The sequence below is a fragment of the Scomber japonicus genome, chromosome 4, assembly GCF_027409825.1.
Source record: "Scomber japonicus isolate fScoJap1 chromosome 4, fScoJap1.pri, whole genome shotgun sequence".
Classification (NCBI taxonomy): domain Eukaryota; kingdom Metazoa; phylum Chordata; class Actinopteri; order Scombriformes; family Scombridae; genus Scomber; species Scomber japonicus.
In genome coordinates this window covers 35,203,810-35,229,841 of record NC_070581.1, presented here as the reverse complement: position 1 = coordinate 35,229,841, position 26,032 = coordinate 35,203,810, and the positions used below count along the sequence as shown (strand labels likewise).

Below are 26,032 nucleotides of genomic sequence, written 5' to 3'. Positions count from 1 at the left end.
CAAACTAAACATTATTTGTACTTGATTATGTGACCTATTCAGAAAACAACGATTTGAAAGTATTCTGGTGTCTTTCTTGTGAAATTATTAACTTACTGTTTGTATTCTTCAACATATCCAAGCTTATAGCTTCTGATATTATCACAATCATCAGTTTTGATTGAGCTGATACTCTTCAAATATTCTTCTTTGGTGAGAAGGTTGGGATCATCTCTTGGCCTCGCTCCTCCAGTGATGGCGTATTTTCCAGGGTTTTCGTGGGAGTCATCATAGCCTCTCTGAAGCTGAAGAATCGGTGCGTATGCAGCAAGGTTTTCCTGAACCTGATTTAAAAAGTATGTCAATATATTGATTTATTCACATGCACACAATGCAATACAGGGTTCAGTATCTTGCCCAAGGACATTTCGACATGTTGACTGGAGGAGCTGGGAATCGATTAGTGGACGACCCGCCCCGAGGTAAGATGCTCAGTTCCCAAATCTTAACAAAAACAGGAGCGACATGGAAATATGAAGTCAGTGTGTACTTTATAACCAGACTATAGTGTAGTGACAATGCTAACGCTTGGAAATTGAGGGACTTCATTAGCCCCTGGGAATCTCTACTCTGTAGGAATGTTGGGTATTGATCAGATAACAGAACTAAGACAAAATATTATCATAGAACTAAATGAGTTTATTTAATTGACTACAGCTAACAAGTTTTCAAATTGTCAAGTGTAACAGTTCTGGATCAGCTTGTAAGTAGATATTGTGCTCCTGCTAGCCTCAGATTGATCTTTAGGACTCGCAGCAGTGTATGGCTACACAAGAGACAAAATAAGCTGCTTTAGACTGCAACTGGAAGAAGTGGCTTTTTAATAATGTTCCTACAAAAAAGGTTTTTAAGTTATTTTGATCAAAGCATAGACATTTCTACTTACACCTTCTGTAAACTCCTCTGTCCATGCCGCCTTATACACTCAGCACTCTCCCCTCTATGTCCTCATGCTCACATTACATCAAATGTTATCAACCTCCAACATTTATACTCACTTCATTTTTCACTCTCTCACGAAGTTCCACAGCAGCTCCTTTAAGATCACTTGGGTCACTTCCAGTTGCTTGTACAACTGCATGATAGAAACAATTCTGGTTCTTTGACTTCACTTTGACCACTTTACCATCATCTTGAATAATGTCAAAATGGCCGCTGTAAGCTTGAGACTGTGGGTTGATCTTTCCTTTGATCCATGAGGAGAAACTGCTTTTCCTGAGAAGAACAAATGAAATATCTGAATGTAAACATTTGAATCCACAAATATCATAATACTATAGAATAATGTTTTTGCACTATATAATCTGAGAACTGCATTTAACATAAATTAAAAAATAAATAAATGGAAATGATCAATGAGATTTCTCAGTGAACTTACTCTGGTTGCTGCAGTTCTTCTGCTCGTTTTGTCAGCTGTAGTGTGATGTTTCCAGCAGACTCATCTGTTCCTTTGTAATGTTCCTCTGAGAGTTTGTTTCCATGCTTATCAGTGACGATGAGGCGAATCCCTTTACCTTTGAGTAAGTCACTTTTTGTGAGCACAATAATGTCAAAACCTGTAGCAGGGTGATCTACATTGCTTATGTCGTCCATGTAACTCATTAACTTCTTCTGTTCCTCCTCTGTAAGCAACTTCTCAGTTTTGTGACTGGCTGCTCTCATGTTGTGTTTGTGTCTCTGGTCATCAAAAAAACTTTGAGTTTTTTGTCTGCCCATTATGTTGCCAACAGCTTCACCAACAGAGTTGTTCAACTTGTTCTTGAATGTCATTGTCAAACAAGAGGTCATATGTGCCGAGCAAGCCTTGATAAATGATTGGGAAACACTGTCTGCAACGGTGCACAGGATTTTGTCTTTAACACGTTGCACATCTGGTAGATTGTGTCGTTCATCTTGGTCGTATTTCACTGCGTCTTTCTGAAGCTCCGTCATGTCTCTCAGTAACTTTGGAACAAAACTTTCATCAATTACCTTTTTTGTAGGAACAGATTTCAACATTTCAATGAAATGTGTACTGCAATCTGCAACTTTCAAACATAACGTGGCACTCTCTGCAACACCAGAAAGTTTTGCTTTGTCCATAACTGCTGTTGCTCCATCGCACACCACAGTGAGTTTACCGATAACTTGATGCACTCTTGTGCAGTCCGTCATGTGGTAAGGAATAACCTGTTCAGTTATTAAACCAATTGTTTTATTCATTTCTTCCTCATTCGATTTGGTAACCTTGTAGTTATCTTGCTGCAAGGCTGCTTTTGGGACTTGTGAGCAGATTAAGTCATTGATGGCTTTCACCAAGTCACAGTTCTGCTTCACTGCTGAAGTAACAACATCCATAAAAGCTGAACTCAATATCTTTTCAAAGGTTGCCTTCAGGCCTGCATCAACTGCGTAGTTCAAACCAGTGACCACAGCTTTCTTCCCTATTTCCTGTGCAGCATACTTGGCAGCATGTTTGAAGTTCTGCTTTAAAACCGTTGAAGATGTCATCTTTTTCATTACACTTCCAATGGTTTCTTTACCAATGGAGGAGATGGCAGACTGAGCGGTTCCTTTTAAAGATGAAAACATATGTTTTCCTGACTTGATGATATCCGTGGCAACAGATCTGAAGGACTTGGTACCATTAAGCAGCGATTTTGATACCTCATTCACTGATTTAACAGCTTTCTTGATGGCGCTGAATCCAGCAGTAAGCAAAGATATACCAATGCTGATACTCTTGGATATTGCCCATTCCACCCAGCTAAACGTACCTGTTACCATGCCCACTACTCCATTGATCATGTCTGATACTCCCTCACTTATCAGGCCAAGTCCAAACTGGGTTGCAGTGCCACATGATAAGGCACAAACAAAAACTCCAGCCAACACCTGGATAACACCGAGGAAGAAGCAAATGAGAGCATCAATAGAAAACTTGGGTTTCTTTTTCACCTCAAAAACAATACCAAGGCCATGCTCATAGAGTTCCAATAACTCATTTGAGATGATGAAGTCTTTTTCCTCCAACAACATGTAGACTGAACAGTCCTCTGTGATTGCATCACTGTTGTCTTTTTCCAGCTCCTCAAGTTTCTTCAAAGCATTATCAATGTATGTTAGCCACGATTTGAAGATGTTCATTCTGGCCTCCATCTGACTCTGAAAGTTGTTGCTAGTTTCATTGTGTGGTTTGAGTCTGTCAGTAACAGACATCTGACAAGCAACCATTGTGTTTGACGTTTCTGAAATATGAACATCTACAGACTTCTTAGCCTGCTCCAACAGTCGTCTGGCATCTGCTTTATAGTCACCCTCAGCCAGGTTGATGGTGATGTATGCCTGGTTATAGAGTGCCACAGCTTTGTACAATGGGTCAGCGTTTACTACGTTCTGCCAATAGGTCTTAGCTCCATAGTCACATTTGGATTTGTTTCTGCAGTGTAAGGTCGTCCTGAGAACGGCCTGCTTAATGTGATCATAGAAATTATCACTTCTACCCTGCAGGAAATTTCCCTTAGTTTCATTCAGTGTCTTGATGAGGTCTGCCTGAAGGCCATGGATGTCATCATGTCTGTTGATATGCTCCTCATGAAGAGTCAGCCACAATGCCCATGCTTCTTTCAGAGCATTCAGGGCTGGCTGATAATCAAGCTTAGCCCGGTAGTTTCTGAGATGATCAGGTATATTACTGAGCTTCCATTGTGAGGGATCTTTTCTTTCTTCCTCCGTGTAATTTTGGTCGAAGTCCTTGAGGGATTCACAAAATGTGGAAAAAAGTTCTTCCTTCAAGTTTATTTCTAACAGCTCATCACTTTCCATGTCTTGTATACGCTTTACTTCGTACTCTTCTCTGAGCTGACGCATTATCTCAACGGACTGACCTTGGTAAGCTGGTGCAAGATGATCCTGGTTCAGAACCATCTGGACCATGCCAGGGTTTCCTTTCCGAGCAGTACGACCAAAGATTTGTTTCTCCACTCTTCGATTGCGTGGGAAGTGTGTGAGAAGCACAAAAAGGCCACCGCATTCATTTACTTTTTCTTCAACCTTTATGTCTGTTCCTCTCCCTCCCAGGTTTGTGGCAATGATAATCCTCCCTCCACTGAATTTATCTTTCTCAATGTTGTGTCTCTCACTGATTGTGTACATTGTGATCTGGTGTGGCTTAAATCTCTCTTCGTCTTTCATTTTCACATTTGCTGTCTTCACATCTTCACATATCACCAGGACAACTTGTCCTCTACTTGCTGCTTTCCAGGCAGTCTCACATACAGTCTGGACCCACTGTCCCCCAATCACCTGCATGGCTGGCAACTCAACCACTTTTTTATGACGATGAGCTGGAATAGTGTGGCTCTTTGTTCCGTAATGCCTTTCCAGAAAGTCTTTGTCTGCATCACCACCCAATGTGCCAGAAACACCAAATATGCCATTTCCATTAATGTAGTGTTTAAAGTAATGGAAGTTAGAAATGTAGTTGGTCACACTGGATAAAGGTGAAACTGCAAGCTGATGCTTCATCTCCAAGAACTGCTGGAGTCCATTACCCCACTTCTTGTTTTTCTCCAACACTCCGCTTGCTTTGAAGTCCACTGGAATGATGGCATCATACTGATGCTTGTCCGTATCACTGGCAACTTCTTTGTCAGCAGCTGGTGAAGTATCTATCATGTACTCTCTGCCCTGAGTCATCTCAATGGCCCTCAAGGCATTCTCAACAAACACTGGTAACTGATTTTCAACATATTCCCTCAAGAAATGAGGGATAGTGATGAAGTCACCCTGTTTTTCAGAATCAAAACTTTCGTTTGAGTACTTAATACAGGACTTTACTGCACTCACAGTCGCTTCAATGAGATGTGTTTCTGACATGATTTCACATGCTAATCCATTTTCAAGGAGTAACATTTTGACTATTAAGTCAGCATGTCTTTCCTCAGCTCTGTAACGCTTGGCTTTTTTGTTCTCTTCTGAATAACACTCAAAAGCCACACTGTTCTCCATTACTTCCTGAAAAATGTTAAGAAGATCATACTGTTGTGAAACTCCTATTTTCTTCATTAGTTGTTCAGTTGCTCTCCAGCTGGCATCCTGGAAGTCATCAGCTGTATTTTCTGTTTCTGTCTCACTCCCAGCTTGCGTCAACTTTTCAATATCCTCTGATGAAAAGAATCCCAAATCCACACCTGGTTGCAAAATGTCAAAAGCTGAGAAGTTGTCAGATGCTTCCAGTCCCATAACAGCAGATGCTGCTGCCTTATGGAAGTGTTGGATCCTCGTTGCCCATTTTATCTCACCTGTATCCTGCATTTCAATTGGTTGACAACTGGATATCATTGTCCAAATGTTGGCAAGAATTTGGTCCATATGCCTCAAACCGGTGGCTTCATGAGACAGGAATGTCACTTGAACTCCATTATCCAAGGTCATAAAGTCCACTTCATCTACTATCACGAGCTCAAATCCTCTTGTTCCACGGGTAGTTTTCCTTTCAAACTCTTGTTTTAATGTATCTGCTGCAAAAGTACCAACAGTGCCATACACTATTTGTTGTTTATATGCATTTTCTAACTCCTTGTCTCGTTTGTCAGGGGAGCATGCTTTTGAGAAGGCTGGTGGTACTACAGATGATGTGACACCAAACATTACAAGTAATTTCTCCCATTCCTCCTGGTCTCGTCGTGCAAGAACTGGAGAGCTTGTCACAATGTCCACCTTCACACCTCGAATAGCCTGGATTGTAGCGAACATTGCCAAGATACAAGATTTCCCTTCACCTGTACCAATCTCAAGGAGACAGCCTTTATTTGCTGTTAACTGTGACAGTAGGAGCAAAAGTAATGATGTCAACTGAGTCAGTCTTGGAAAAAAACCTGGAATCTCTTCTCCATCTTTATTTTTGATTGTTGTGCTGTCTTGCACAGCTACAGACATTCCAATAAACACTTCCTTCAGAGTATTGATATCTGGGTTTGCCAAATCAAGGGATCTTATCTTCACCTTGAGATCCTCTATATCCTGGTCAGTAAGATCCACCTCCTGATATTTTGGAATTTCTATTTCCATGTGTCTGAGCACATCATCGATCACTGTCAGAACATTCTCTGGGCACTGGGAGTCAGCGAGTTCTCTCAAAATGGTTTCAGCATCTTTGTTTCTGTCTTCTTCTACTTGCTGTTTTAGAAACTTTAGTGGCTCTTGCTTCTTCAGAGCAGAGAGAGTGAGGAGGCAGCCGAGCCTGTAGGTCTGTACCATGTGGAGGACTTGGGCAGTTTGATTGCAGTCTATTGACGAAGCTTTGCGAATGAAGAGCATCATCTCTGTTGGGGTCCAGATGTTATTGAAGAGTATTTGACCCAGAATCTCCCTACTCTGTGGTAAAAGCTCTGAAACTGTATCAAGAATTCTCAAGAAGATTTTCTCAGCCAGAGTTGGATTTTCAACGTAAAGTTCCTCAACCAGACAGAAAAGGAACTGGTACTTCTTCTCCCAGTCAAGTGAAAGAACATTTTCATTTTTGGTCTCAGTGATGCTCTGAAGAGCCACCTGCAGAACTGCCTCAAGTATGGTGAGTTTCTCAGTCAGAGAAAGTTCCTCATATCCCACAGCCTGATCAAATGTAAACTGAGACCACACTGAAAGCTTGTTTTCTCTGCAATATTGGACCGTCAGTTCATTATGAAGAGTTTTAATCCGGTCCTCAAGATCACAGTCCTGCAAGTCTTCACTTTCTGTGATCTTGTATATTGACAGAAGTTCTTTGAATTTCTGCTCTACATCTGCAAGCTACATGGAAATGAACAAAAAAGAAATAAGAGTAAATGGACCTCAAATATGTACAGTAATATTTCATATTGTAAGGTTTTCAAATGGTATATATTAAAAAAAAAACTTTTCAATATGTAGATCAAGGATCAGGAACCTATGATTTGTTTCGTTACTGGATTTTACATGACTTTGGAATATTTCAAAGTTGACTGAAAATACACCTTGTCAAAACAAAAGTTAAAATTGTTAATGTCATTTATTATTTTATACTAGTTATACAAAAATCAGAAAAGTATTTTAGGGACGAAAGCTTTAGTCATCTCACAAGCACAGTCTCTTTTGATTGACAACTGCAGGCTAATAAGAATAATAAGAATAACAAAGGTCAAATATTTGTCACACTTTATTTTGAGTGGTCCCTTTAAATGACTTACAAAGTATCAGTCGAATATCAGAAAGTAGAAAAACATCTCCGTATCTAATATCAGTTGACTGGTGTCATGTATTATATTCATTCATTTTTTACAGTCAGGCAGCTAAAGCTTACTTTATGGAGCATATAGCATGGAACTGAAACTTAAGGCCATACTCCCGATTAGGTCAGCTTTAGCTGCCTGACCATAACTCGGTGTATGTTGTACCAAATTTACTTCTTTTTCCTATGGACAGCACGTGATGAACTTGAACAATGGGTCTCTAGGTCAAATAACACTAAACTTCTCCTTTAATGAAATCAATCAAAACTAATTCAACTTTTGTCATCTTCTCTTCACAGTGACAGCCATCGATGGTGTCATCCGGCAAAAAGGTTAAAAAAAGTGGATCCATGAAGAGATCGTTTGAGCACTTGGGGATCGACTGAAACACGATTGCTGAGCTCTACATCAGTTTCTCCGATGTATTTAAGAGTTTGTCAAGAGATGAGCATGAAAAAATCTCCACCTTCACAGAGAGGTGCAAGGTGCAAGAGACTGCTTGGTGCGTCTTGACATGATGAACATGTGTACCGAGTTTCGTTTGTCTATGTCAATCTGTGGCGAGGGGCTCAATTTTATTCATTTGCCAAGGGGGCGCTACAGAGCCATTTTGCCACGCCCATTTATACAAACTATAAAATATCAAATTCTTCGCTGGGTCTGGCTTGTGTGCAAAATTTGGTGACTTTTGGGGTACGTTTAGGGGGTCAAAGAGGCATTGTGACAGAAAAATAAAGAAAAATCCTTACAGATACAATGCGGCTTCGCGCTGGTCAGCGCTCGGACCCTAATAATCGTTATGTCAACTTGCCATAAACACAAAAATAGGTGCATATTTTGTTAATGTTAAGATGTCATGACAAAGACATTTTCTGTTTGTCATAATTAAGACAAACCAAACAATGTCAACTTTTCATTACAACAACCGAATGACACTGAATGACAACAGTCATAAACGTTTATGACACGTTCATAACTCTGTCATGTCACTCCTATGACGATACCTTCAAGTAAAGTGTTTACTCAATTTTATTCTCTGGGTCAAGGACTGGGTGCAAATGAACGATGCACTGTTGCCCCCCTTTTCTCTCCAGAGAGGCACAAGGCAGGGCTGCCCTTTGTTGCCACCCTTGTTCACTATCGCGATAGAATCCCTGGTGCTCTGGCTGCACTCAGAGGAAGGCTTTGTTGTTACCCGACTAGACACAATTCATAAAGTCTCACTGTATGCCGACGATTTGCAGGGTTATACTGCATGTGTGAATGTTAGAAATTTGTCTTAAGTTAGGGACTTATGATAACTCAGTGAAAATTGGGCAAATGTGTTTTTAGCAATTCCCAACCAGATCTCAGGACTAGGACAGTATAAGCACTGTGGCTCTTTTGAAAAAAATAATTTAATTTGTAAAAGAAATTTAGATTGTAAGGGTTTAAAATGTTCCTGACCCCTGGTATAGACAAGTGTCCCATTAATGCCATACCTCATTCCTCTCGATTGCAGCTGCATCATCTTCTATTAGTTGGTGGAGAACATGTGTTCGCTCTTGATGATGCACCTGACCTCTGAGTCTCAGTTTCTCACGAAGTTTCTCCCTCGACTGAGCCAGTTCCTCTCTGGAGGTCTCACTCTCTCTGTCAATCTCCTCCTGAATCCTTCGCTCCCGTTCCAGACGCTCCTGACGTCTTTTCTCCTCCTCCTGTCGTCTTCTCTCCTGTTCTTGTCGCTGGTCATCCTCTTGTTTTCCTGTTTAAATAATACATTTGTACAAGTTTTGTTTTTATTTCTACCATTAGAGGATTTTTTTCTCAATGAGCCTTTTTCAAACCAGGCGAGTCCATTCAAGATTAAGAATCTCTTTTTCAAGGCAGACCTGGCCAAAACAGGCAGCAGCACAAATAACACATAGTTACAGACATAAAACACACAAAAAAGAAATATATAATAATAAACAATTAGACAAAACTATGGTATACTCACAAAACAAAAAAATCTAGGAGTCAGCTGCATAACCAGGTCAATTAAAAACATTTACATAATAGGGAATCTGCCTCTAATTCTTTCAGTCCTTCAGCACATATTCCACACTCAGGATGCTTTGTGTTAATGTGTAAAAATGCTATAGATTTTTTCGTCACCTTTACAAAGTAAATATATACTTTTTATATTAGTACTGGTAAAATTTTACAGTGTTGTTTGCTAAATAAGTTATTTTTCTGTACCAAAAACAGAACTATGGCAACACTTCAGTCAGGAAGAATATATTTGAATAAGCTGCAGTAATATTTCTCACACCATCATGCTTTTCACATCCCTCACACATGCTCACTCATAATTTCCTGTGCTGTCAATTGAGCTATCAGCTGTTCACATCAGCTGGTTACATCGCTCTCTGCTTTAGTATTTTCTTGATGCTGTTTTGCGTCTTGCTACCGCTCAGGACTGAAGTCCCTGGAGAGTCCAAGTGCCAAACACTTTCGACAATTCTTAATCATCAATATTATCTATATAATAAACAACTCTTTTTGCATCACTCTCTCGTCTCCTTCTTGAAACAGTAATTAACATAATGAAAAACTGTGATAACTCACCATAGTTGGGACACGTTACAATATTACTGTCTGCATTGCAGTGCAACTCAAAGCATGAGCGGTCACAGCTCTCTCTTATGATGAACGCAGGGCCTCCTTTCCAAGTAGCGAATTCATATGTCAAAGTATTCTCATCACGATTTTTGAATCTCAGGTAAATGTAGCAGTAGATTCCCAGCCCCTCCTCATACTCTGCATGACTGCCACTGGATAGACAACTAAATTCCTAAGAGACAAAAAAAGAGATCACTTTAAATTAACTGGGCTGTGGAATTGTAAAATCACTGCACACATGAAAACTCACATCAAATGTTGATCATATAGAACATGATGCTGACAGAAGATGCTGACTGTGCATTTTTTAATGAAAAGTTCAACACAATAAAATATTGTCAGTATATTGTATTTTGATTTCTTGGTCTTGCTGTCTTTCCAGTAAAAATGTTAATGTTGCATGTGGACCATCAGGGCCCTTTGGATACCTGGACACACTAAAATGGAATATCAATATAAAACACCAGATTAAGAGTCTCTTCCCATTTAATTATGACACATTACCAGCCAAATTGTTTTTCACACAGATGCGCTACAAATATTCACTTGATGCTCGCTTCATTAACAGTTTGTTAATGCAGGACCAAAATTATTTATACAATGATTACTTCAAATTGATGAGCAAACTAAATCCTGTAAAAGCATGAACAAAGTGGATAATAACAAACAAACTCACCTCTGAGGTTGATTTGGAGTAGTACCAGGTATAAGGAGTCTCATTCTTCAGTGAAACTGTAGCACCCATGGTTCAGCATCTGTTAAAGAAACATGACTTTAAAACACAAGTCAGTGTGTTACGACCCCTCCCTTTCTGCTCGCCATCATGCAAGTTGATTACTTCCTGCAGGAGTTGGTAGTCAGGGAGAGTCGTTAGGGCAAGGTGCTGACACCTGGCTAGGCCTCTACCAAGGTGATAAATGCCAGCCTGGTCTCATGCTCTCTCTCTCTCTCTCTCCTAGGCTCCACGCCGCTACAGGTTCTGGGTTCGTTTTGGCGTTTTCCTTTTACACTCAACAGCCGCACACAAATATCTCACTCATCCACACACTACATTCACCACTGATACCACCACACCTCATGATTTTTGTATATATGTTGTTTTAGTTACAATAAAACATTTTCTTTTGGCACTTCAAACCCTGACTTGTCTCCCCTCCGTGTCACAAGTGGATCAACAAATTGTGTTTTGAATCATATTTTGCTGCCATGACAAAAAGGGTCCAAAAATGACCTTTTTCCTGAAGAGAATGTGTTCTTTGAATGTCTCCTCTGAGGTGATGGCTCTCTTTTATTGAAGCTGTATTGTATCTATATGAAATACAGTGTCAAGCAGCTGAAGCTCAGCCCTGCCTGAACACTGCTGATGGGAACAGAGAGATAAATCCCTTACATTTAACCATGATGATTCTGGACTAAGCTAACACTAGAAATTGGTTTGCAACTCCCCCAGGTTTGTTGACTTTTTTTCTCATTTCTTGGGTTACCCATCCAGAGTGGGTAACCCAAGGGTGGAGAGTGCTGATCATGAAGGACCTCCACAAGGGTGCGACTCCATCCAACTTCTGGCTAATAACCTGTACAACATGGCAACTCCTGTCAGGCATCATAGAGGCCAAGATGAAAAGGCACATGGCCCAATACATGAGCAGAGCCTAGAAAGTAATTGGTAGTAATACCAGGGGAGCCAACCACCAGAAATGCTTGGAAATGTACAACATCAACAGGAAACTAAGAGCCTTCATCAAGAACACAATGGGACTGTGGGAAATAACCTTTCCAACAACTCAAAGCCAGACCAGAACCAGATTCAAGGAGCGGTAAAACACTACTATATATGCTCCCTGCACTTTACCACTCCTTGGTGGCCTTCATGAATCTTCTGTAATACAGTATTTCTCATGTTTGCTGGTATAACTAACCTTGTGCCTTATAGCAGAAGTCCATCACACACAAATATATAACAAAGTCAGCTAAAAAGAAACAGAAGTTGAGAAAGCTCTTTATGTCAGCTGTTTTGAATGTAAGCTTTAGTTAACCCTTAAACAGGAGTGGAAAATGAGATACATAAAAAAAACATAATTTGATGTTACTAGTAAGTAAAGTAGTAAGTAAACAATTTCCACAAATATTTTTCTATATATTTATATTTCATGGCTTGTATTTCCACCAGGATATGTTGCCCCTATTAACTTATAAACATGGCCCCAATGGTAAAAACAATTAAATGTTTTATTTAATAAAGAGAAGTGAGATATTCTTGCTTTCTCTGGTCATTAATATCACACATACTCATTTCTAAACTGTTTTTTAAGTATAAACCTACATCAAGCATTAATTTTACCAATTCAAGGCACGTACTATTAAACAACAACCACCGTAACCATAGTAACAGGGTGTTAAAAACTCTGTATCTCCTGGTGCACGTTGCCTGTTAAAGGGTTAAGGGTCAATTCAACTTAAAGTAAGGGTGATGTGATGTAATGTAATCTGTTGCAGGATATACTAGGGAAGTCACAATTTATGGATTTATGGAGCTTCTGGGTTACAGGCTGGGGGTTGTTGGTTAACCACATTAATTAACAACAGTCAAGTGTACCCTGCCAGTTGTTGTGTAAAAGAAACAAAATGTCAATCTCAAAGCAATCCATCTATCTTTATTTAACACAAGTACAAGCTCAAGAGAGGCACGGGTCTACCACAGCAGACAGGACCCCAGGCGCAGGCTGTGCAAAGATGCTCCTGAGACAGTTCAGTATATCATGGCAGGGTGTAAGATGCAGACAGGAATAGCGTACAGGGAACATGTATGTAAACCAAGTGGCTGGCATAGTGTACAGGAAAATCTGCACTGAGAATGGGCTGGAGGTCCCGAGGTCAGAATGGAAGACACCTCCTAAGGTGGTTGAGAATGACCGAGCTAAGATCCTGTGGGACTTCCAGATGACAACCTGATGATGGCTAACCAACCGGACATCGTGTTGATGGACAAACAACAGAAGAAGGCAGTAGTGATAGACATACTGATCCTGAGCAACAGCAACATCAGGAAGAAGGAACATGAGAAGCTCAAAAAATACCAATGAGGAGAAAGAGGAGCTTGAGAAGATGTGAGGGCTCAGATTCCAGATACAACATCTGAGGTCCCTGTTCAGAAGAGCACAGTCCTAGGACCAGCTAGAATACTGCGCAGAACCCTCAATACTCCCAGCAGGCCCAATAAAACAGCCAGTAAGGCAGAGGAAGTGAGGGACAGAGCTGGGGCTTACATGGTGGCAGGCGACAAAAGGAAGAAGGGTACAAAAACAAAAACACCAACAAACACCACAATAAGCCTGGCACAAAGCCATGCAGCGGTGGGGAAGAAGAGTAGAACTAGAATAAATAATAAATTGTTGAACACAAGAAACTGTTGAAGCAATAAAGAACAAACCTGCTTTTACTCTTGATGTGATTTATCCATGACTGAAAATGATCCAGTCCTCTATGTGCAGGATTACACAACACACTGTACTCTGTTCACTGTTCTGCAGACTGGTGGACTCATTTATCTTTAGTACAGTAGAGTCCCCCCCCCTACTCAGGGAGGAAACTGAATGAGGCACGCCTGCCTGTCGGATAAACACCCTTGAATAGAATAAGCACTGCTCTGTTAAAACAATACAATTGAAGTTCAGCAGCATCTCACGTAGCAGCAAATAAATCAGTCATTTTAAAAAAGTGTCCCAAAAACGATGTACATATGACATTGTTGTTAATGTCAGTGCACTTCCCAACAATTAATTTATAAATAAATATAAATAAAACTGCCTTGCCTTGCCTTGCCTAATCACAGACAGCTAGACTGTGTATTTTTAACTGAATCCTGGTTTGAAGTGGATGCAACATAAACACTTAAAGAGGCCTATCCACCAAATGACGCATTCTCCCACTCTGCAGAGACGGTAGAAAAGGTGGGGGAACAGCTACAATACTCAATGAATGCCTGGAGTGTATTTTTTATTTTGAATATAACGCATTAACTTCGCTGTCAGTAATAATCTACAGACCTCCAAAAGTCTGTCTCTCTACTCTTCTGGTTGTTCTTTCAGATTTCCTCACCTGCATTCATGCTAATTATGCCAGCTTAATTTTAACCAGTGATTTTAACATGTTGATAACAAGACAGCTGTTGAAAGTTTAAGAATGAGAGAAATAATTAAAAAGAGGAACAGTCGTTGGAAGAACAATGAAATTGCAAAGTATAAAGTATAAATGACTATATTAGCAACCCCAGAGTGCTTAATAATACCAATGATCACCTTATTAATATTTCTATAAAACCACAGTAACCATCTTATAGCTTCTAAATGTGATGAGTTTGCAGACTACTTCAGGGAGAAGACAACCAACATCAGGCTTAACATCAGTCGTCTACACAATGCCACAACTAAGAAAATGTGTTTCCCACTGCATGAAAGACTGCAAATAGCCTTGTTCCAACAATACCTAGTAGCTATAGACATCTTCCCATTTTAAGTAAAACTTCTTAGAAAAACTTGTTAACACTATAACAGATTTTATAAACTCAAACAAGAAGTTCCAAATGTTTCAGTCAGGTTTTTGGGCCCTAGTTAAAGTAGTTAATGACATCAGGACATCTAGGTGATAATAAATAGTGTATTACTCAATCTGGGTGTTGCTTTCAACACAGTTAACCACCAAATTCTCTTAAATAGAGGAACCACTTTGGACTATCTGGAACTCTTTTTAATTGTTTTTTTGTGTTATCCTTCTGACATATTTTATTTAGTAACTTTATTTTATTTAAGTAACTTTTACTCTGAGTAGATTTAAAACAAGCTACTTTTTACTTGAGTACTTTTACTGGAGTAGAATATTTCAGTTCAGAAGGATCAACCATAGTTTTGATCATTTTAATCTAAGATTGTGGATGTAAGGTCTCTGCTTTGCCTCATCTCTGTTTCTTATGGAATGTGTTTCCTTATCTTTAGGAGGCCGAGCGCTCTTCCTCTGTCTTGGCCTTCATCCAAGTCTTGGGGGTCGTGACCGTAGTAAAGTATTTAGAAATGATTTATGACCTGAGGCTCTGGTTTCAGGGTTGCATGAACAATGTAAGATGTTCATGTGCATATATACATTCTGCTTATCTTCTATTGGGTAAGATGATATGTTTGACCAATCACAGATGATTTCATTGTTCTCTCAGAAACTATAGTACTTTAGACTCTTTGCTGGCTGAGAAGAGCTGATGTCATTCTGTATGTATGCTGTCTCCTTATTGTACAATAATATTTGTTTAATCCAGCATTTGTGTATTATTTCATATTGTTGTTCAGTGCTGAGACCATTTCACTTCTTTATCTCATATTTGTATTTAATAGATGTCAATAATTGATATTATTTAATTATAATTAATTGATTCATACTGAGCTGAGGGGGCAGAGTGAGAGAGCTTTGAGTCAGGACTCAGTAGAATCTAAGCACACAGACATATTACATGCATTTTAGACTTCTCTCACAGAAAACAGAAAACCCACAGGAGCTCGATCCTGCAGCCACGGAGCGAGACAGGTTTAACCATTACGCACATTACGCGGCACGGACACAGGGTAAAAAATGACAAGAGTTCATACCTTCCATGTGAGAGGACAGGACAGCAAGATGCGACGACTCAGTCACGACAAATCAAACGTCCGCCACACCGGACTGAAGCCACATCACGGGACGCAATGAAAGAGAAGGAGAAGTAAAGGATGGACACACCGACCCACAAAGTTTAGCTCCAGTCAAGTTGGCTAAATGCCATGCAGCAGTAGGGAGGAAGACAACCTATCTGGTTACATAATAAATAATTAAACTAAAGAAACTGTTGAAGAAATAAAGAACACACCTGCTTTTACTGTTGCTGGGATTTATCCCCGGGAAGAGCTGGACGGAGTGGCTGGGGAGAGGGAAGTCTGGGCTTCCCTGCTTAGACTGCTGACCCTGGATAAGCGGAAGAGGGCGGTACGGTACGGTAATTTATCATGTCTGATGTAAACTAGTTACACTGACTGTGAGATTAAAGAACACAGTTCAAGAGAAACAAAAGATTTCCTCTCTTAACATCCAGACTGTTAACACTCACCTCTGCTCTGCTCCGTCACCTCAACGTGGAATGAGAACTAACGGAACACTTCCAGTTTCAGTATTACTCTGTCGCTGTGTGTGTGTGTGTGTGTGTGTGTGTGTGTCTGTGTGTGTGTGTGTGTGTGTGTGTGTGTGTCTTTCTATCTTTGCGAGAACCAACCTCAGTTAAAAAGTGTTGTGAGGGTTTGAGGCTTCAGATTTGGTTTAAACTGAAGGTTAGAATTGAGTTGAGGAGTTTTATGATAATGTAGGATTATACTGTGTTACAGATGTCTTATATAAGACAATGTATGCATGTTCCTATTTGTGCATGACTTCGTTACTTCCTCATGACTCTGAATCTCATGACTGAATCTGGCTGAAGGAGAGTTCAACCGTTGTGTGGGGTTATAGATAGGTCAGGGGAGTTGGTACATATGTTTGAACTTCTGCTTTTCTACTTCTGCTTTTCTACTGATTAAGGGAAGTGAGAAAACGTTGTGATGCTATAGTATATGGAATATGTTTGCCAGTTATGGGAGGTGACAGCCCAAGTAGAGAACAGTGACAACGCCCTACGAGGAGCCTTTACTATTGTAACTCTGGCTGTTGCATTGGTAAAACACTCCGCTTGTACAAGTTTAATACATTCAACTTATACTTTGGTATTTTTAATCCAGTCTCCTTTATTAAAGGTAAATCATTTCATTTCTAATAAGAAGGGGTTTTAGTTGTGATGGTTAAGGGAACACATTATGTCAATGAGTGTCCTAAAGGATATAAAGACAATCAATGTGTGTGTGTGTGTGTGTGTGTGTGTGTGTGTGTGTGTGTTAAGGACTGTAGTGACTATGCTCTGTACTTTTAGCACTTCTAGAGGCTAATGGATCTGATTGGTCTGACGTGTACGCAGGTTTAAATTGTATTTCCTTTACATAAATTTACAATAAACCAAACAGAAAAACAGCCCTTTGCTCCTGAGCACAGTCAAAAACGTTTTCTCACCATCAGCACACACCTGGCTTGATATGCAGGACCTATTTATCTGTACCCAGCCGGCCTGTTACCGTGCTCCCCCTAGCGCTTGGGAGGAGCACTACCACTCAAATGAAATCAAATCTATGGCTCCTACATGAACGTAATGTGTTTGTATAGCACTGATTCATACTGAGCTGAGGGGCAGGACCAGGGTTATTACAGTTAACCAAAACTAGCAGTGAAAAAATTATTTAGTTAACTGAGATAAAAATAAAAATGACAGTTAAAAAAAAGAAACTAAATAGAAACTAAAATGAACAATGCAAAACTAAACTAAACTTCTAATATCTGGAAAACTAAAACTACTTCATCACTTGTTAAACTCACTAAAACTAAACTGAAATTTAAAAACAATTTGAAAAACTGAATAAAAATAAAAACTAATTAACATTTTAAAACTATAATAACCCTGGTGATATCATTGTATGTGATGTGCTTTGTGAATAAATGTCCATAAATGTGCTTAGTAAAAGGAAATAACTCATTTGGGATACTATTCCACAATTTTGTCAACATGATGTAAACAAATATTGGATAAAAAAAGAGGACTTGCACCGTAGCCATTAGCCGTGAATCTATAGCTAATACTTCCTGTTTATATCCTCCGAAAGCATGAAAGGGAACTATTCCAAAACTGAGATCATAATAATGTCTGTTGTGAAATAGAACTAAAGGCTGGTGTTTGGTACCAGGTCTCTCAGAATTAACTTGGCACCTTGTTCATGTACAGGTGACTCAGTGGTCAACCGGTCCATCAGTCTGCCTGTATGAAGATATATATGAAATGAATGAGGAGGATAATAAATCTACAGCTAAAGAAAGACTGAACTATATGTGTACAAGAGAATCATTTCTATGGTGCACTCACATGCTTCTGTGATTAGATGAACATTCAGGGCGTTCAGGGTTGCATCTTTTCAGAAAACACAAAAGCTAAAAAGACTTTTAACTGACTTTAGAGTTTAAAGGTTAAAAAGGTAACAGAAAAATGTGGTTGCTTCATCAAAGAAAAAGGCTGATGTTCTTCAGCTGAGTGTCAAAAGTTACCACAACACTTGAAAACACCACAGAAAAACACATTAGCTATCACAGAGCTGTTTTATATTAGCATCACTGGTACTAGTAATAAATGTTGTCAATTACACGTTTGCTTAAAAAACCTGAAAAAGGAGACACTGAAGTTAATATGAACAGGATCATGTTCAGGGCTGTAGTCTGCAATGAAACAAGAGGACAAACACAAAGGCAACAGACTCATTAATTCACTCACTGAGAGAAGAAAAACATTTTGTCCTGGATGTGAACATTAGAAACACATACATTACACAATACACTGAAAAACCAGAGACAAATAACTACATCTATCTAACTCGTGTTACACCAGAAACAGGTGAGACAGATGGATATCAGGACATGAGTGTTAGTAACAGCAATAAAACAATGAATTACAGAATACATCAAAAACCAACAAAGGTGAAACTGAATTATTTGCTAAAAGATATAAAGAAATATTAATATAATACTGGAAAGAAGCTGCAATACTGCATCATTACACACGGTGGTGCTACAACACAAAGCTACTGCAGCATCTGCATTTTAAAGGAGTTCAGCCAGCATTGCTGCACTCAAAAATAAAAGTGCTAACTGAAACCAGAAATGGTTCTTTGGGGAGATGCCATGGAAGAACCATTTCTAGTCTTTAAAGAACCAGTTCTTTTAAAGGAACCATCTTCAAGAAGATTATTTACCCAGCTGGTTCAGTAAAGACCTGTTTTAATGGTTCTTTGAGCATTTCAAAGTAAAATATTACATGCAGGGTAAAAATCATGGATGTCACAGCTATTATCCCCAATGTGGGACTAATAAAGGAATATCTTATTTTATTGTTTGTGCGTGGGTTTTTTAAATGATTAGTTTAATGCTACAACCAGGCAGATTCTCACACAGCATGCACACACACAAGCGCTGCTGAAACTTGTCTGTCTTTGATGCAGATGCCAGCTAACTGACTTCCAGTGGGTCACACTCTGTCACAACAAATTGTCCAGGAAATTGTTAACTTACTGAAAAATAAGCTCTGCATTTAACTAAAGTATAGTACTTTGTTTGTCTGTTGCTTAGAACCTGACATACAGCAGCCTCACTGTTTGGATCTAACCGTGAAGGAAATATAACATGCCCAGGTTGCTGATGGTTACTGCACATACCTTATAGTTGCAATATCTTTGGTTTGAGTCCAGTGTTGGATCTTAGCTGTACATAGTGATCTTGTTTTCTTTTGGCCTCTCATCAGCAACTGTCAAATAAAAGGAAAAAAATGCACAAAAACATCATCTTTAAAAAATAGTGAAGATGAGGGGGGTGACTAGATTTCATTTGGTTGTTAGTGTAGAGTCGACTGGTCTGTTGTTTGGCTGACAGTGTCGTGGTTTGATATGTTTGCTCTCACAGACAACATGGACATAAGGAGGTTTTTTTAAATGAAGAGGAAAGTAAGTCATCACTCGTGGTAATCTTTAACTTCAGCTAACTAACAGTTGAGTCTCTAATGGCCAGGAGAAATAAAAGCCCGGCTGGCTCATGTATAAACTGGGGTCACAAAATAGACTAATATCCTACTTATTGAGGAGACATTTTGAAATGGAGAAATTTGACTTATTCTGCCCAAAGTTCTGTCGACTTTACTCATCGATTAGATTACATTAAACACTGAACAGAAATTGTAATTACATACCAGCATAAAGAGATTCTGAAGTTCAAATAAAACAAGTGGTTATAATTAGAGATGGCTCTGAATTAGTCATCAAATCAATTAAAGTATAACATCAATGTGGCTTCTGAGCCTGAGGACAAAGTTTGTGGGTTTGGACTGCTGTCAATGTGCTGCTGAGTAATGTATCTAACCCAAGCTGGTCCTGAGGGATTCGTCCTGCTGTACTGTAAGTCACGCTGGGTAAGAGCCTCTGCTAAACAATGTAATACAACTGTAAACATCTAGTAATGACGAGAAAATACTTTATGTTGCTCCTCTAAACAAATACAGTCCTTCAAACACAGCTTTGTGGATCATATTAGAGCTGGGAGATTATGGCAAAAATCTAAATCATGATCAATTGAATTTTTAACCTGGATTAGGATTAATGAAGGATTATCTCCACCCTTGATGAACAATTCTTTAGTTTAGTGTTTTCCACTGCTGCCCTCACACATGAGGATCTTTAGGGAGTGAAGATAAAGATGTTTTAAGGTGTGACTAAGCTGTGGTTAATGTCTAGTTTACTTGGTTAGAACTATGTAAAGATCATGTTTGGGTTCAAATCATCCTTAAAGATATGAAACCTTTGCTGCCATGGCAACAGTGAACACCACCATTAACTGACATGAGTAAGATTAAGTCCATTAGAGTTTCTAAATGACAGGGCCTTCAACACACTCACTGATACTTAAACATTGTCTCTCTGCTCTTGCTGGTATTTGATTTCTTTATGTCAATCATTTCAAAGATTAGGGAGGAGTTTAACACCCTCAGCTGGAGAACTGATGGGGTTCCAGAAAAAGGCTGAAATGTGAACCCTGACAGGTTTGTTATTTTCAGGTGAAGCTTCGTTTTAAATGTAGAAATGAGCTCTTCAGCAATGACTGTGTAATTGATTATGATTGTGTTTGTGTTGACTGGAACACGGTTTGAACTCAAATGCACAACTGGAGACAAATCAGTTCACAAAACACAGTCCTTTAATTCAAAACAGGTCAGTAGAGGCAGGCAGAGCAAACAATCCAGAGAAGGCAAAAGGCCGGGCCCAAAAACGTGTAGTAGTGATGTTTCTAATTATTGGTGGAGTCCAGAGGAGAGACAAAGCCATCACTCTTTTTCTGGAAATACTAATTCTGCACATTCATTTAATTTAATAATTTTGAAATGATTAGAATAATTGTACAAACATATAAAATGATGTAACTGATATAGTTTCTTACATAGTCCACTCAATCAATCACAGATTTACTGATTCAGACATTTTTAAAAAGTGTGTGAACAACAGCTTCCAATGGAAACTAATGAGGAGGTGAAACAAGTTAAAATAGAAATAAGTCTGATGTAATTAAACTGAGATAAAAAGTCTGAAAGACAATAAGACTGACTAAATTAGTACATAGTCATAATAATTCCTCCAAACTCCATAATTACACTTAATTTACACTTTGGCATAAAAGTGAGCACCTGCAGGTTTTCAGTTAAGATTGCTTTGTGGCTTATGTCTGGACGCTTTTCGCTGCTTTTCAGTTTGTACACTCCTTAATGAATCCTTGATACTCAGGTACTCAGGAGTGTTTTTATCTTCATGTTTGTCTTGTTTCACCCACTCCATCAACCGTTCCTTCTGATTCTGATCGATGAGTCCCTGCCGGCTGTACGCTGCCACAAGATTGGTGTAACCGGCCTTGTAGTAGCCCCTGGTACCTTCCTGTGACATGAGGTTATGAGGTGGTCTTCTGTCTTCACCTGGAAGTAGAATAATGTGTGAAATAAACAGTAAGAAATGTTTAAACACTGCATGGTTATGGTTGTTCATCCCAAGTGAACTCTATTATTAAGTGTAGACTCCAAAATACTGTTTTATTAGTTTAATGCCACTTTACTTCAGTAGGATTTCAGAGTCTGAGTGGCTGGTGTAACTTATAACAGAGTAACATAATGATAGGATGGTTATCAAGTTCCAAAACCGTAACTTGAAAGGCAGCGATTAGGAAAATGATGAGCCTCCTAATTTGATGAAAGATTACATTTTGTCCTTATTTCTCTTCACTGAAGCATTAGTGAGTTAATTAGTCAGAAACCATGTCAGCTAGGTCTTACCTAAATCAGCCAGCAGTTCCTGTGAGGTTACAGGATGAGCCAGAATCATAGACAGTTTCAGCATTCTCTCCACATCTCCACTGACGAGGCTTTCTGCTATCAGCTCCCTGTGAGATAAGAGGAACACAAAAACACCACCTACAGGTCAAGTTCCAGATCATCAGATTAATCTGGTTGAATAACTTTCAGAGTCAAATCTAATGCTTACCGGCTCTTGTTGGCATAGTGGCTTGAGCCTGTGGTGAGAGCACATCTGTGATCTTCAGCCAACACCTCCATGGCAATAAGATTACACTTATTTTTATTCTTCTTCTTTATTTTATCATTATCATTTATCATCCCGAAAATGAGTATCATTTGATAAAGTTTTGGATTTCTCTTTTTGAGCTGGTCCTGTAGCGCACGTTTGTCTTTTATCCTGTTCCAAGCTTGGCCAACGGAGTTCTTGGGAGGAATGTGGTCTGCATTCACTGTTCGACTGTTGTTGTTGTTGTTGTTATCAGATCTTCGAACTTTTCGCAAACTGGAAAATGAAAATATACATGTATTACTGTAAAATCCAGGGTCCATATATATTCTATGCCCTTACTGAATCTTAACTTTATTTTTTATTTTTTACTTTTTACTTTTTACATCTGCTCCTGTCCCAAGCTGTTAAACTGGAAAATAAAAATATATCTAATCCCTTACTGAATCTTAACTTTATGGACATCAAATAATTGAATATCAGTTATACTCTGATAAGTTAAACACAATTTCTTTTAAAGATTTTAAAGTATTCTTAAAGTTATTATATTAACTTACTGTGTGTATTTACCAACATATCCAAGGTTATAGATTTTGATAATATCACGTACATCAGGACTGATTGAGCTGATACTCTCCAAATATTCGTCATCAATAATAATGCGGGACTTTTTTGGCTCTGCTCCTCCAGTGATGGCGTATTTTCCAGGGTTTTTGTGGGTCTCGTCATAGCCTCTCTGAAGCTTAAGAATCGGTGCGTACGCAGGAAGGTTTTGCTGAACCTGATCAAAAAAGTGCTTCAATATGTTGATTTGTTCACATGCACAGTCAGAGTCAGAGTTAACCCAGTCTCACATCAAAACATATCACAGCTACATTGGTGGAGCCATCTCACAATTTGAGCTCATAAATTGTGAGATGGCTCCGTTTTTTCTGCCCTATTCTTTTCATAGGACTGCGATCACATCACGTGACATTCAGGTTTTTATCAGCAAAAACAAATAAAATGGCTGACATTCATTTAATTCTCAGTGTCAAATGTATTATTTTAAGATAGTTTCGGCATTAAAATGTGTTTTGAAGACATTTCTAGCGAGAAATATGCATTTTGCTTTCACAATCTCTGTTCAGTGAATGTATATGATGAGGTTACATTTAACACTTTGGAAACCACTGGCTTAGCATGATGGGTAATGTTTGGAAATACTAATGATATACTGCAGGAATGTTGGGTTTTGATCAGATAACAGAACTGAGACAATAAATATACAGTGGGGAGAACAAGTATTTGATACTCTGCCGATTTTGCAGGTTTTCCCACTTACAGAGGATGTAGAGGTCTGTAATGTTTATCATAGGTTCTCTTCAACTGTGAGAGACGGAATCTAAAACAAAAATCCAGAAAATCACATTGTATGATTTTTAGATAATTAATTTGAATGTTATTGTATGACAAAAGTATTTGATCACTGACCAACCAGTAAGAATTCCGGCTCTCACAGACCTGTTAGTTTTTCCTCCTGTTCTCCTCTCATTACCTGTATTGACTGAACCTGTTTGAACTGGTTACCTGTATAAAAGACACCTGTCCAAACACTCAATCAAACAGACTCCAACCTCTCCACAATGGCCAAGACCACATCAGACCTGCACAAGGCTGGAATGGGCCAAGACCACATCAGACCTGCACAAGGCTGGGATGGGCTACAGGACAACAGGTCTGGGGCTCCATGCAAGATCTCACCTGGTGGGTCATCAATGACCATGAGGAAGGTGAGGAATCAGTCCAGAACTACACGGCAGGACCTGGTCAATGACCTGAAGAGAGCTGGGACCACAGTCTCAAAGAAAACCATTAGTAACACACTACGCCGTCATGGATTAAAATCTGCAGCGCACCAAGCTCCCCCTGCTCAAGCCAGCAGGTCCAGACCCATCTGAAGTTTGCCAATGTCCATGTGGATGATCCAGAGGAGGAATGGGAGAAGGTCATGTGGTCTGATGAGACAAGAATAGAGCTTTTTGGTCTAAACTCCACTCGCCGTGTTTGGAGGAAGAAGAAGGATGAGTACAACCCCAAGAACACCATCCCAACCGTGAAGCATGGAGATGGAAACATCATTCTTTGGGGATCCTTTTCAGCAAAGGGGACAAGACGACTGCACCGTATTGAGGGGAGGATGAATGGTACCTCCTTCCCTCAGTAAGAGCATTGAAGATGGGTTGTGGCTGGGTCTTCCAGCATGACAACGACCCGAAACACACAGCCAGGGCAACTAAGGAGTGGCTCCATAAGAATCTCAAGGTCCTGGAGCGGCCTAGCCGGTCTCCAGACCTGAACCCAATAGAAAATCTTTGGAGGGGGCTGAAAGTCCGTTTTGCCCAGCGACAGCCCCGAAACCTGAAGGATCTAGAGCAGATCTATATGGAGGAGTGAAACCTGAAGGATCTGGAGCAGATCTATATGGAGGAGTGAAACCTGAAGGATCTGGAGAAAATCTGTATGGAGGAGTGGGTCAGAATCCCTGCTGCAGTGCAAACAAAGGTTTCTGTTTCAAATATGAAGTTCTGTTTTTCTGATGCATCAAATACTTATGTCATGCAATAAAATGCAAATTAATTACTTAAAAATCATACAATGTGATTTTCCGGATTTTTATTTTTGATTCCGTCTCTCACAGTTGAAGAGAACCTATGATAAACATTACAGACCTCTACATGCTCAGGAACTGGGAAAACCTGCAATATCGGCAGAGTATCAAATACTTGTCCCCACTGTAACTGAAATATGTCGAATTTCTGGGAGTTTATTTAATTGACTACAAGCTAACAAGTTTTCAAATTGTCAAGTGTAGCAGTTCTGGATCAGCTTGTAAGTAGATCTTGTGCTCCTGCTAGCCTCAGATTGATCTTTAGGACTCGCAGCAGTGTATGGCTACACAAGTGACAAAATAAGCTGCTTTAGACTGCAACTGGAAGAAGTGGCTTTTTAATAATGTTCCTACAAAAAAGGTTTTTAAGTTATTTTGATCAAAGCATAGACATTTCTACTTACACCTTCTGTAAACTCCTCTGTCCATGCCCCCTTATACACTCTCCCTCTATGTTCTCATACTCACATTACATCAAATGTTATCAACATCAAACATGGATACTCACTTCAATTTTCACTCTCTCACGAAGTTCCACAGCAGCTCCTTTAAGATCACTTGGGTCACTTCCAGTTGCTTGTACAATTGCATGATAGAGACAATTCTGGTTCTCTGACTTCACTTTGACCACTTTACCATCATCTTGAATAATGTCAAAATGGCCACTGTAAGCTTTTGGCTGTGGGTTGATCTTTCCTTTGATCCATGAGAACAAACTGCTTTTCCTGAGAAGAACAAATTAAATATCTGAATGTAAACATTTGAATCCACAAATATCACAATACTATAAAATAATGTTTTTGCGCTATATAATCTGAGAACTGCATTTAACATAAAATAAAAAAATAAATAAATGGAAATGATCAATGAGATTTCTCAGTGAACTTACTCTGGTGGCTGCAGTTCTTCTGCTCGTTTTGTCAGCTGTAGTGTGATGTTTCCAGCAGACTCATCTGTTCCTTTGTAATGTTCCTCTGAGAGTTTGTTTCCATGCTCATCTCTGACATTGAGGCGAATCCCTTTACCTTTGAGTAAGTCACTTTTTGTGAGCACAATAATGTCAAAACCTGTTGCAGGGTGATCTACATTGCTTATGCGTTCCATGTAACTCATTAAATCCTTCTGTTCCTCCTCTGTAAGTGACTTCTCAGTTTTGTGACTGGCTGCTCTCATGTTGTGTTTGTGTCTCTGGTCATCAAAAAAACTTTGAGTTTTATGTCTGC

At 39.3% G+C, this 26,032-nt stretch overlaps 2 long non-coding RNA genes across 2 annotated transcripts; both read right to left on the bottom strand.

Moving 5' to 3' along the window:
- Nucleotides 1-248: 248 nt before the first annotated feature.
- LOC128356912 (uncharacterized) lies at nucleotides 249-1,523 on the bottom strand. The gene is made up of 3 exons (XR_008321207.1): nucleotides 1,418-1,523; nucleotides 1,038-1,254; nucleotides 249-323 (listed from the first exon to the last, which is right to left on the bottom strand). It is a non-coding gene; the product is annotated as an uncharacterized LOC128356912 (long non-coding RNA).
- A 21,341-nt stretch (nucleotides 1,524-22,864) lies between these two features.
- On the bottom strand, nucleotides 22,865-25,800 carry LOC128356910 (uncharacterized). Its single transcript, XR_008321205.1, has 3 exons — nucleotides 25,699-25,800; nucleotides 25,318-25,534; nucleotides 22,865-22,940 (listed from the first exon to the last, which is right to left on the bottom strand). It is a non-coding gene; the product is annotated as an uncharacterized LOC128356910 (long non-coding RNA).
- Nucleotides 25,801-26,032: the final 232 nt, after the last annotated feature.